Source organism: Tupaia chinensis, unplaced genomic scaffold (assembly GCF_000334495.1).
Source record: "Tupaia chinensis unplaced genomic scaffold, TupChi_1.0 Scaffold000198_1, whole genome shotgun sequence".
In the NCBI taxonomy this organism is placed as follows: domain Eukaryota; kingdom Metazoa; phylum Chordata; class Mammalia; order Scandentia; family Tupaiidae; genus Tupaia; species Tupaia belangeri.
In genome coordinates this window covers 1958514-1970655 of record NW_006159673.1, presented here as the reverse complement: position 1 = coordinate 1970655, position 12142 = coordinate 1958514, and the positions used below count along the sequence as shown (strand labels likewise).

Genomic DNA, 12142 nt, shown 5'->3' with positions numbered 1-12142 from the left:
GGCAGGTCCTGCTCCTCCTGGGGTCTGTTCATCACTCTATTGTTCGGTTTCCTCTTTTCATGCATCTTGATAGTCTTTTTCATTTGTGTTTTCTCAGCATGGTGCTGTTGATGATAGAGCTCAGCCTTCAGTCCAGTCATCTTTTTTGCCTTCCTTACATGTTTGGGAGCCTCCCGACTTTCCTCTTTTCTCTTTTTCTCATGGTAATCCAAACGGTATCCATAGCGTTCACGATGTGATTCAATATGTTTGTTTTGTGGCATGGCGGCGGCTGCAGAGTCGCTGGAAGCAGCCTCCTGGACGCAAGGATGTTGTCAACTTTCAGGTCTCCAGGAAGTGGAACTTACGGACGAGAGTGATAATTACGTAACTGGGCTGATGAGCTCCCTAGTAAAATTACACCAGTCTCTATGTACGGTCACAAAGGACAGCGTTCTCTATTAGGTTTTCTTGCCATTCGACATAAAAATCAAGATCTCCCTGAAGCCATTTTGTTTCACTCCTTTCCCCTTGTTTAAAATCAGTAAGGTGGCTCAGTAGAAGATTAACATAAGTTAAAAGAAATATATAATTGTGGGGGTTGATGGGGGAGGGATGTTCTATGATTCCTAAACTGACTGGAAGAAATTTTGTGAAGTGTTTACATGACCTAAGTTGAACTTTATATAATTAACATTTCAAATCTGATTTTTTTTTAAAAAGATGCTGACTACAGTAAATTAATAACTTTTTTTAAAAAATTTTTTAAAAGAGATTTTTGCTATAAGGTGTGTGGGCTCATCGGACAGACAGAAAGAGGCAGAAAGCGAGAAATCATCCCCCAGTGAAGATGGTACACTGCAATCCCTTCTCCTCGGTTCTCCTCTTGGGCCCTTGGGCACGCACATGTGAATTTTAAGTCGCCAGGTCCAGGACTTGAACCGCGGTCCACTACATGGGAATCCAGTGACATAACCATTACGCCATTTTCCGGTCCTCAGGTAACATTTTTTCAAGAGAGGTTTTTGCTACAGAGCACGTGCGCTTGCCAGAAAGACAGAGACAGACAGACAGACAGAAAGCAAGAAATCATGCCCTTGGGAGGGATGGTCACACCGCAATCCCTTTTCCTCCATTCTCCTCTCAGGATCTTGGGCACGCATGCACATGCGCCCGGCATGAGTTTAAGCCACTGGGTCTGGGACTCGAACTGCAATTGACTACATGGGAGTCCAGAGACAGCCATTACGCCAACTGCTGGTCCCCAGATAACATAGTTTTTTAAATCATTCCCCTTGGCCAAAGGCGGGCCTGGTAATCCTGAGTTATAAGTTAAATTTTAAAAATAAGTATTAATAATAAGTACTATCACATCATCTATTAATAGAACTCATTAAAATGGTAAAGTAGTAAAAACATTTTTTCCCGAATTAAAAAATCTGGGTTTGTAGTTAACATGTAAATATTTTCTCAAAAATATTTAAAACCATACTGTCTCTGTTATTATAAAGTCACAAACAAAACTATAACAAATATTTTGAAAGTGATCTTTAAAATGCAGTTTTTGAAATTTGGGAAGTTGTTTATCTATGAACAAGCGAACAGTGAGACAGGAGAGAAGGCGGGGCGAGCCTCTCCACGAGGACCCGTCTGTGAGATTCAGACGTGCCCGTGCCCCGAGGCAGCTCTGAAACAACAGTGCTGTGAGACTTTGGGACAAAAATAATCTGTACTCCAGACGCCCCATGAAATGCACTGCTAGAGCAGACTACCACAAATTACTCTTTCAGTAATCAAGTCACTACCCAGAGATAAAAGCGAAACGCCCCCTAAAATACAAAGTTTTAAGAAAAACTAACGAAACGAAGCACCTGAATCCCCACAAATTACAATGAAAATACACTCATGTCTGACTGCTATGCAGAGGGTCTGGCATGTTTCTAAGATAACCGATTGGCCTGTCACCATCTCTTGGATGCTGGCGGAAAACACGACTCCTAACCCAGAGGCAAAGACTACTCAGCACGCAAAGCAGGGCTTCCGGTTCACCTGAGCCCCACCTTTCAAACTTCACAGGGAAACTCCCGAGACCTCAGGGACACTGAGTGCCATGGGATGGATCACAGCTGAGGAAGCTGCACTGGCGGAACCCAAACCTTGTGTCACGCAAACTCACCTGATCTGTGCCCCAAGGGAACCCCACCTTCATTGTCCTGGGCAATGAGCAAACCTGCCTGCTCCAGAGGGAGGGCCTGTGCCTCCAAGGCTGTCCACTAGATAAATGCCACTGACAAGAGCATCCAGAACAACGCGTGCCTGCTCACAGGATGTGCGAAAACGCAAAAGAGTCACGGCGAACCTTCTCCCAATAATCGATGGCTTTTTAAAAAAGAGTTATTTTCTCTAACTTTATGTATTTATTTATTTATATTAATTGGACTGGAAAGGGACAGAGAGAGAAAGAGAGAGAGTGAAAAAGCAAGCCACCACGTCCGGGACTTGAACTGTGGTCAGCCATGCGGGAGTCTAGCACTCCTAACTGCCACATCACCCGCTGGCCCCTAACCAATCACTGTTTGGGTCACTAATCACTAACTTGGTGTCATCCGAGCCGGATAAGATGTACTCCCCTGTGTCATTCCAACAGATCGTGTTGACCTAGGAGAGTGAGCAGAAGCGTGAGCGAGCTGGACACTTGATCACGGAAGGAAAGCTGTACTCTGACAAGGCTCTCCCTGTGGTAAACGCATTTCGGTTGACATATCGAAAACACCTATTTCCAGTTTCCAATTCCACATCCTGGCAACAAATAAAAGTTGGGCAGACGGCAAAGTCAACTCCTCTTGACTCCTTCGGAGAGGTGCGGATGGACACAGGACAGCCCACTGCCCCTAAGACTGAAGAGATCCACAGGGGACAAGGAGGTCTGTCCACTGGAGCAGGGGCATGGGAAACCTGCAGGAAACAGTGCCGGGCAGAGAACCTGGACTCAAAGTGACGAAACAGCCATGGCTCAGAAAGGACTAACCAGATTGTTGAACCTTCCCTGGGGACCTAGTCGCAGTCCGAGGGAGGCCTGGAGAGAGCACTCTTCTCTGAGGTTCAACTTTAGGGGCTCAACCAGGTTCTCAGTCAATTTCAGAGCACAACTCTTGTGCTTCCAGCAGGATAGGTAAGAAGGAACAACTGTAAAATACACCAGCATGGGGCCAACAGGTGGTATGGTAGTTAAGGTGCTGGGCTTCCTTCCTTGGCCAACCACGGTTCGAGTCCCAGACCTGGTGGCTTGAAACTCATGCTGGGTGCTTATACATGTGTACTTAAAATCCCTAGCAGAGACTGGAGAAGGGATTGTGGCATGGCCACCCGGCCACCCACCCACCTCATCCCCCCAGGGTGATTTCTCACTTTCTATCTCTTGAGCAAGCACACACACCTTATGGCAAAAATCTCTCTCTAGAAAATAGCAAATGGTAAAAGAAAAAAATTACCAAGTAAATTATTGATAGAGAGGATTTGGAACTGAATAAAAATAAAAATGCAACCTCTCTCAATGTATTAGCAGCAGCCAAATTTACCCTAGGGGTTTGGGGTACACACATGCACATGTGCCTGGCATGCTTTTCAAGCCTCTGGGTCTAGGACTTGAACTGTGCGGTTGGCCAGGTGTGACCCAGGCACCTTCACCACCTCCCCGCTGGCTGGCTCCATCTACCTCTTGTCTGTCTTGTCCCAATTTAAACTGTTGTCTTCTCTTGCCCGGATGGTCTAAGTGTCCTCTGGTTTCCTTTACCCCTTCGGTGCCTTCCCATAGCCCAAGACCCAGTGTGCCGGCACAGTGCAGGCCACGTGGCTCTGTGCTCCCAGGCTGCGAGGCAGCGTGCTGACGAAAGCAGGAGGGCCAGGAGACATCTCTGTGAGACAACCTTCCGGCCCGAGTGCTCTGGGCCAGTTGTCATCACCTCAGAGTCAGCAGACAAGTGAGACCTGGTAGTTACTGAAATTCAAAGTTTAATCACTTATTCTCAGTCAGATATTAGTCTTGTTACATTGGGATACTTTATTTCATTATAAAAAGTGATCTAAACAATGTACTTTTAAACTTTTTTTTTTTTTTTTAAGAAACTGAGCTAAGACAGCCAACCTCTGAAGAGCACAGCCAAGGACATCAGTGGCCCTAGCCTGAAGGAGACTGTGACCCGGCGTTCTGGGGTCCTGTTTCTGAGAACACTGCTGGAGCTGATGACTGAAAACCTGAGCAGAAACAACAGCGGGGAGGAAATCAGGATGTGATCAGAGGCCCAGGTCTGAGCCCTGCGGAGCCTATTTAAAACTCAGGGAGAAGAAAATGTTTGTACTGCTATCCCTCAAGCTGTTTATCTTTTTCCTGTCCACATTTTTACAGAACTGTGATTACACTTTAAATACAATCCAGTGAATACTGTTTATTTTAAAAGTTAAAAAGTTTTGGGCCCAGCAGGTGGTGTGGTTGTTAAGGTCCTGGACTCCCACATGTCTGTCTGTCTGTCTGTCTGTCTCTCTCTGGTGAGCACATGCACCCTGTAGCAAATTAAAATAACAATAATAATGATAAATAAAGTTAAATAAATAATTTTTAAAAAATTAACAAGTTTTTATGGGAACCAGCAGTTAGCGTAATGGCTATGTCGCTGGACTCCCATGTAGTCGACCGCGGTTCGTGTCCCAGACCCAGTGGCTTAAAACTCACGCTGGGCGCATGTGTGTGCATGCCCAAGATCCCGAGAGGAGAATGGAGGAGAAGGGATTGCGGCGTGACCATCCCCCCGGGGAGTGATTTCTCACTTTCTGTCTCTATGTCTCTCTCTGTCTGTCTGGCGAGTATAGGCGCCCTATAGCAAAAAACCTCTCCCCCCAAAAATTAAGTCATAGAATGGCGTTCTGGTAACACAGTGTAAAAAATACCCACTGTTATAGGCTTACATATCGGGGTGAAATGATACACTAGCTGGGATTTGTTTTAAAATACTTCAGCCAGGAGAGAAAAAGAAAATGACATATAAAAGAAAATGTGGCAAAACCTTCACAATCGCCAAATGCAGGCAATAAGTATATGAAAAGTATGCTTTAAATTTTTACAACAAATGTGGGGCCGGCAGATGGCATGGTTATTAAGGCACTAGAACCCCACATGGCCCACCGTGGTCTGAGTCCTGGACCTGGAAGCTTGCTTTCCTACGTTCTCTTTCTCTCTGTCTCTCTCTAGCCAAATTAAACAAATGATGGCGATGATAATAAGTGAAATAAAATAATTGTCTAACCAAAAAAATGTTTTATAGCAAAGCTTACAAAGGGCTCTGTTTCAGACCTGTTAGGTCTGGGCCCTATCAGACATGTGACTGGAAGTGCTCCTGAGAGAACAGACACACAAGCGTGCTCTGGACGGGGGCGTCAGATGCTGGTGAGTGGGCCAAGGTCACTCAGAGCTGGAGGGCAGAGAGCACGGGCGGTGCCAGGAGAGAGTCTTCGCCACCAAGTCTGAAGGTCAAGACTCGGCCAGGAAGACGAAGACCCAGTGAGCCAACACAGGAAGAATCAGAAAGTGTGGAATTCGCAGGAACCGACAAAATAAGTGATTTCAGAAAAAGAGCGTGTGCACAGTGAACGTCAGAGCTTCTGAGTCACCAGGTGTGGCGATATGCGGTCACTAGTGACCTTGCAAAGGCCGTTTCAGTAGAGTGAATGAGGTGGAAGCCTTCTGATAATATGAGAAGACTCATCTGCACCTTAAAAACTTGAAATACTTTTCTAAATACAACATATACCTTTATGTTTTAATGCAAAACTCTCCCATTTTATTAGTCACAACCCCTTCAGGGACGATTGGGGCATTTCATCAAACATCCAAACACCCAGAGGAGAATTAACTATTACTTACACAGCCATCGTGCACATTTAGGGTTGCTTCAAGTTTTAATCTTTGGATAAATTCTCTTCTACCTGTTTAAAAAAAAAGAATTAAATAAGTTATACAATTTACTGCTGAGAAAAACACGACAGCGAAGTTAAGAGCCTGAGACCTGCCAAAATGAGGTCAGCTCCACTTTTATAAGCTGAGTGCCAGAGGGCAAGGCCAGCTGCTCCCCCCTCCCGGTCTCCTCCTCAGAAGATCTCTCGCGGCTAGTGGTTGTCCTAAGGACTAAACTTTTCAGGGGCAGCAAGAGCGTGGCAGTGTCTGGGCCACAGTAAACACACAGGCATTTCTTCACTCACCCATTCCTTCAGCAAATGTTTACTGAGTACCAGCTCGGGTCCAAGTAATGACCTAGGTGCTTTAGAAATACCGTGGTAAAATAACAGAGATCTTTGCCCTTTCTTCAGGGGAGAGAGGCAATAAACAGTATGTCAGGTGGGGAAAGTGCTGTGTGAGAAAACGAAGAAGGGAAGGGGACAAGTCAAAGAGGGCTGGCCGTGCGACATAGGCTCTCCATTTTAGACAGGGCAGCAGACAGTGCGAGTGCGGCACGGCATCTCTCAGTCTCAGAATGGCACTGTTAGAGAAAGAGACGTGGAAGCAAAGAAAAAGTGCAGCCGACCAGGCCGTGCAGTGTAGTTTAGAATGTTCCAAAAACAGCACAAGTTCCTTTTTTGAAAAAGAGAATGTCTCCTTTTAAGAAATGAATCATCTTTATAAAGATAGACCTAAAAGCATTCAGTAGCTACAATGAAAGGAAGTGAAATTTATTTATTTATTTATTTAGTAAAGCCGGGCCACTTTAATGTTTTTGTACAATTTAATAAATAATCTTTGGATGACTGCAGACATGTAAGACCGGCTATATTCAGAAACATCACAGTCATGGTGGTTTTCCAGATGGTGTATCATCTTCAAAATTACAAGGAGTTATTTGTATGCAACTGCTCTCAAACCAGTAAGACAGCATCTATGCATCCATCATTTTCAGGGCTGTTGGTAACTTGGGCATACCTCCCCCAAATAACCCTGCCTCCTTGTGTCACAAGGCCCAGCTCGCTCACGTTCACTCAGTGACAGGACCTTTGGTGCACAGATGTAGTAGTGGGGATGAGGGGTTCTTCTTTATACCTAGTGCTGGCAGGCAAAAGTGGCTTTCAGTTCAGGATATGTTACACGGGCCTTCTTGAAACGTGGGCCCACTGGCCTACTGAGTCTTTCATAGTTAGGTGGTTTTCTAGTAAAGCCACCTCCAACAAAGCAAACTTCTGTAACCATCCTCTTCCATGCCTTCTTCTTTCTCTTCCCCATTCGAGTAACTTTTAAAACTTGTTTCTCCCTGGGCTCGAACTTTGGGTGGAGAGACTTCCCATTTTCCCGCTTTCTCTTTCCGTTTTTGTTTCATCATACTGGAAAGTACTTCGGCTTGGGATTGTCCTCTGTCCAACAGACAGGCAGGTCCTGCTCCTCCTGGGGTCTGTTCATCACTCTATTGTTCGGTTTCCTCTTTTCATGCATCTTGATAGTCTTTTTCATTTGTGTTTTCTCAGCATGGTGCTGTTGATGATAGAGCTCAGCCTTCAGTCCAGTCATCTTTTTTGCCTTCCTTACATGTTTGGGAGCCTCCCGACTTTCCTCTTTTCTCTTTTTCTCATGGTAATCCAAACGGTATCCATAGCGTTCACGATGTGATTCAATATGTTTGTTTTGTGGCATGGCGGCGGCTGCAGAGTCGCTGGAAGCAGCCTCCTGGACGCAAGGATGTTGTCAACTTTCAGGTCTCCAGGAAGTGGAACTTACGGACGAGAGTGATAATTACGTAACTGGGCTGATGAGCTCCCTAGTAAAATTACACCAGTCTCTATGTACGGTCACAAAGGACAGCGTTCTCTATTAGGTTTTCTTGCCATTCGACATAAAAATCAAGATCTCCCTGAAGCCATTTTGTTTCACTCCTTTCCCCTTGTTTAAAATCAGTAAGGTGGCTCAGTAGAAGATTAACATAAGTTAAAAGAAATATATAATTGTGGGGGTTGATGGGGGAGGGATGTTCTATGATTCCTAAACTGACTGGAAGAAATTTTGTGAAGTGTTTACATGACCTAAGTTGAACTTTATATAATTAACATTTCAAATCTGATTTTTTTTTAAAAAGATGCTGACTACAGTAAATTAATAACTTTTTTTAAAAAATTTTTTAAAAGAGATTTTTGCTATAAGGTGTGTGGGCTCATCGGACAGACAGAAAGAGGCAGAAAGCGAGAAATCATCCCCCAGTGAAGATGGTACACTGCAATCCCTTCTCCTCGGTTCTCCTCTTGGGCCCTTGGGCACGCACATGTGAATTTTAAGTCGCCAGGTCCAGGACTTGAACCGCGGTCCACTACATGGGAATCCAGTGACATAACCATTACGCCATTTTCCGGTCCTCAGGTAACATTTTTTCAAGAGAGGTTTTTGCTACAGAGCACGTGCGCTTGCCAGAAAGACAGAGACAGACAGACAGACAGAAAGCAAGAAATCATGCCCTTGGGAGGGATGGTCACACCGCAATCCCTTTTCCTCCATTCTCCTCTCAGGATCTTGGGCACGCATGCACATGCGCCCGGCATGAGTTTAAGCCACTGGGTCTGGGACTCGAACTGCAATTGACTACATGGGAGTCCAGAGACAGCCATTACGCCAACTGCTGGTCCCCAGATAACATAGTTTTTTAAATCATTCCCCTTGGCCAAAGGCGGGCCTGGTAATCCTGAGTTATAAGTTAAATTTTAAAAATAAGTATTAATAATAAGTACTATCACATCATCTATTAATAGAACTCATTAAAATGGTAAAGTAGTAAAAACATTTTTTCCCGAATTAAAAAATCTGGGTTTGTAGTTAACATGTAAATATTTTCTCAAAAATATTTAAAACCATACTGTCTCTGTTATTATAAAGTCACAAACAAAACTATAACAAATATTTTGAAAGTGATCTTTAAAATGCAGTTTTTGAAATTTGGGAAGTTGTTTATCTATGAACAAGCGAACAGTGAGACAGGAGAGAAGGCGGGGCGAGCCTCTCCACGAGGACCCGTCTGTGAGATTCAGACGTGCCCGTGCCCCGAGGCAGCTCTGAAACAACAGTGCTGTGAGACTTTGGGACAAAAATAATCTGTACTCCAGACGCCCCATGAAATGCACTGCTAGAGCAGACTACCACAAATTACTCTTTCAGTAATCAAGTCACTACCCAGAGATAAAAGCGAAACGCCCCCTAAAATACAAAGTTTTAAGAAAAACTAACGAAACGAAGCACCTGAATCCCCACAAATTACAATGAAAATACACTCATGTCTGACTGCTATGCAGAGGGTCTGGCATGTTTCTAAGATAACCGATTGGCCTGTCACCATCTCTTGGATGCTGGCGGAAAACACGACTCCTAACCCAGAGGCAAAGACTACTCAGCACGCAAAGCAGGGCTTCCGGTTCACCTGAGCCCCACCTTTCAAACTTCACAGGGAAACTCCCGAGACCTCAGGGACACTGAGTGCCATGGGATGGATCACAGCTGAGGAAGCTGCACTGGCGGAACCCAAACCTTGTGTCACGCAAACTCACCTGATCTGTGCCCCAAGGGAACCCCACCTTCATTGTCCTGGGCAATGAGCAAACCTGCCTGCTCCAGAGGGAGGGCCTGTGCCTCCAAGGCTGTCCACTAGATAAATGCCACTGACAAGAGCATCCAGAACAACGCGTGCCTGCTCACAGGATGTGCGAAAACGCAAAAGAGTCACGGCGAACCTTCTCCCAATAATCGATGGCTTTTTAAAAAAGAGTTATTTTCTCTAACTTTATGTATTTATTTATTTATATTAATTGGACTGGAAAGGGACAGAGAGAGAAAGAGAGAGAGTGAAAAAGCAAGCCACCACGTCCGGGACTTGAACTGTGGTCAGCCATGCGGGAGTCTAGCACTCCTAACTGCCACATCACCCGCTGGCACCTAAACAATCACTGTCTATGGATCCCCACAAATTACAATGAAAATACACTCATGTCTGACTGCTATGCAGAGGGTCTGGCATGTTTCTAAGATAACCGATTGGCCTGTCACCATCTCTTGGATGCTGGCGGAAAACACGACTCCTAACCCAGAGGCAAAGACTACTCAGCACGCAAAGCAGGGCTTCCGGTTCACCTGAGCCCCACCTTTCAAACTTCACAGGGAAACTCCCGAGACCTCAGGGACACTGAGTGCCATGGGATGGATCACAGCTGAGGAAGCTGCACTGGCGGAACCCAAACCTTGTGTCACGCAAACTCACCTGATCTGTGCCCCAAGGGAACCCCACCTTCATTGTCCTGGGCAATGAGCAAACCTGCCTGCTCCAGAGGGAGGGCCTGTGCCTCCAAGGCTGTCCACTAGATAAATGCCACTGACAAGAGCATCCAGAACAACGCGTGCCTGCTCACAGGATGTGCGAAAACGCAAAAGAGTCACGGCGAACCTTCTCCCAATAATCGATGGCTTTTTAAAAAAGAGTTATTTTCTCTAACTTTATGTATTTATTTATTTATATTAATTGGACTGGAAAGGGACAGAGAGAGAAAGAGAGAGAGTGAAAAAGCAAGCCACCACGTCCGGGACTTGAACTGTGGTCAGCCATGCGGGAGTCTAGCACTCCTAACTGCCACATCACCCGCTGGCCCCTAACCAATCACTGTTTATGGATGAACTTACTATTGTGGCTTCCTATTCAAGTCTTTGCATACCACACTCCTGATAGCTGCATCTCTGTATCAGCTCTCTGGTGTCCGTAGGAAAAATTAACACTGTCCGTTCCGGAGTCTCCACAGTGCCTAACCCAAGGAAGTACTCCACACATTCGCTCATCTGTGAATGCGTGGCAGGAGCATACTATCCGATCTGTCTGCAATACACTCTACGTTCAAGGAAATATGGTTTAATGACAATAAATATGTAGCAACTGTTCATTTCTGATGACTGTGTAATTTATGAAGCAGCCTTGGAATTTATGTATCTAATACCTGTCTCCCCTCCCAGACTATGAGATGCTTAAAGCAAGAAATGGCAGACACAGGCTGAAATACCTAACTTGGCATGTACTACACTTATGCTAGGAAAACTTAACCTCTCAGAGACTCAATTTCACATTTGTAAAAGTGGAAATACCACCCTGAACTTTACAGATTTACTGTGAGAAAAAAATTAGCATATGCAAAACTCCTAAATGTGCCTTATATACCACAGAAACTAAGAAAAGACTTTAAAATGTATAAAGAATGAGGAAGGGGGACCAGCAGTTAGTGTAATGGCTATGTTGCTGGACTTCCATGTAGTCAACCGCGGTTCGTGTCCCGGACCCGGTGGCTTAAAATTCACACCGGGCGCGTGTGCGCGCGTGCCCAAGATCCCGAGAGGAGAATGGAGGAGAAGGGATTGGGGATTGCAGCATGGCCATTCCCCCTGGGGGGTGATTTCTCGCTTTCTGTCCCTCTGTATCTGGCTGGCTGGCTGGCGAGCGCATGCACCCTACTGCAAAAACCTCTCCAAAAAATAAAAATTAAAAATTAAAAAAAAGAATGAGGAAAGGAGGCCCAGCAGGCAGCATGGTGATTAAGGTCCCTGGACTTCCACATGGCCAATTGGAGGCTTATTTTCTCACTTCCCATCTCTCTCTTGCTCACTCTCTCTCCCTATCTGGTCAAAATAAAATAAAATAAAATAAGTCAAATAGAATAATTCTTAAAAAAAAAAAAAAAAAAAAAAAAAAAAGGACTGAGGAAGTCTGCTAAGTCTGGCAGAGGTAAGTGAATTAGTCTGTCACTTCCCAGACACATCTTGGCTACAAGAACAATGGTCCAAGGACACATCTTAACAAAGAGCTCCCTGACTAGCCACTACTGTTCCCAGGCTATAGTACTGCATAGATACACTGTAACCTGTCTCCCACCCAACTGCATGCTATGCTATTCTTACACGGCAATGTAAATTCTTCAGAGGAATAAATTCTAAAACTCCTCCTTTGTGGGAAGCTGCACACCAGCGAGTCTGTTGAGGTTTCTCAGAGAGCAAACAATTACCATGATTGGTTCCCTTCCAAAAACCTGACCTTCGAAACCTTGCTCTGATTGGCCACTAGAATCCCTCAAATTTGCATACCCGGCACCTCATGATTGGTCCAAAAGCAACCAATCA

At 45.1% G+C, this 12142-nt stretch overlaps 1 long non-coding RNA gene across 2 annotated transcripts in view; it reads right to left on the bottom strand.

Annotated features, from left to right (window-relative positions):
• Positions 1–2551: 2551 nt before the first annotated feature.
• The window catches only part of LOC102470681 (uncharacterized), a 27546-nt gene continuing 17955 nt past the window's right edge, over positions 2552–12142 (bottom strand). For both annotated transcript variants that reach the window (XR_334332.3, XR_334331.3), the window contains exons 2-3: positions 5897–5958; positions 2552–2637 (exon numbers count right to left, since the gene is read on the bottom strand). This is a non-coding gene — a long non-coding RNA (uncharacterized LOC102470681). The remainder of the gene's footprint in view (positions 2638–5896; positions 5959–12142) is intronic.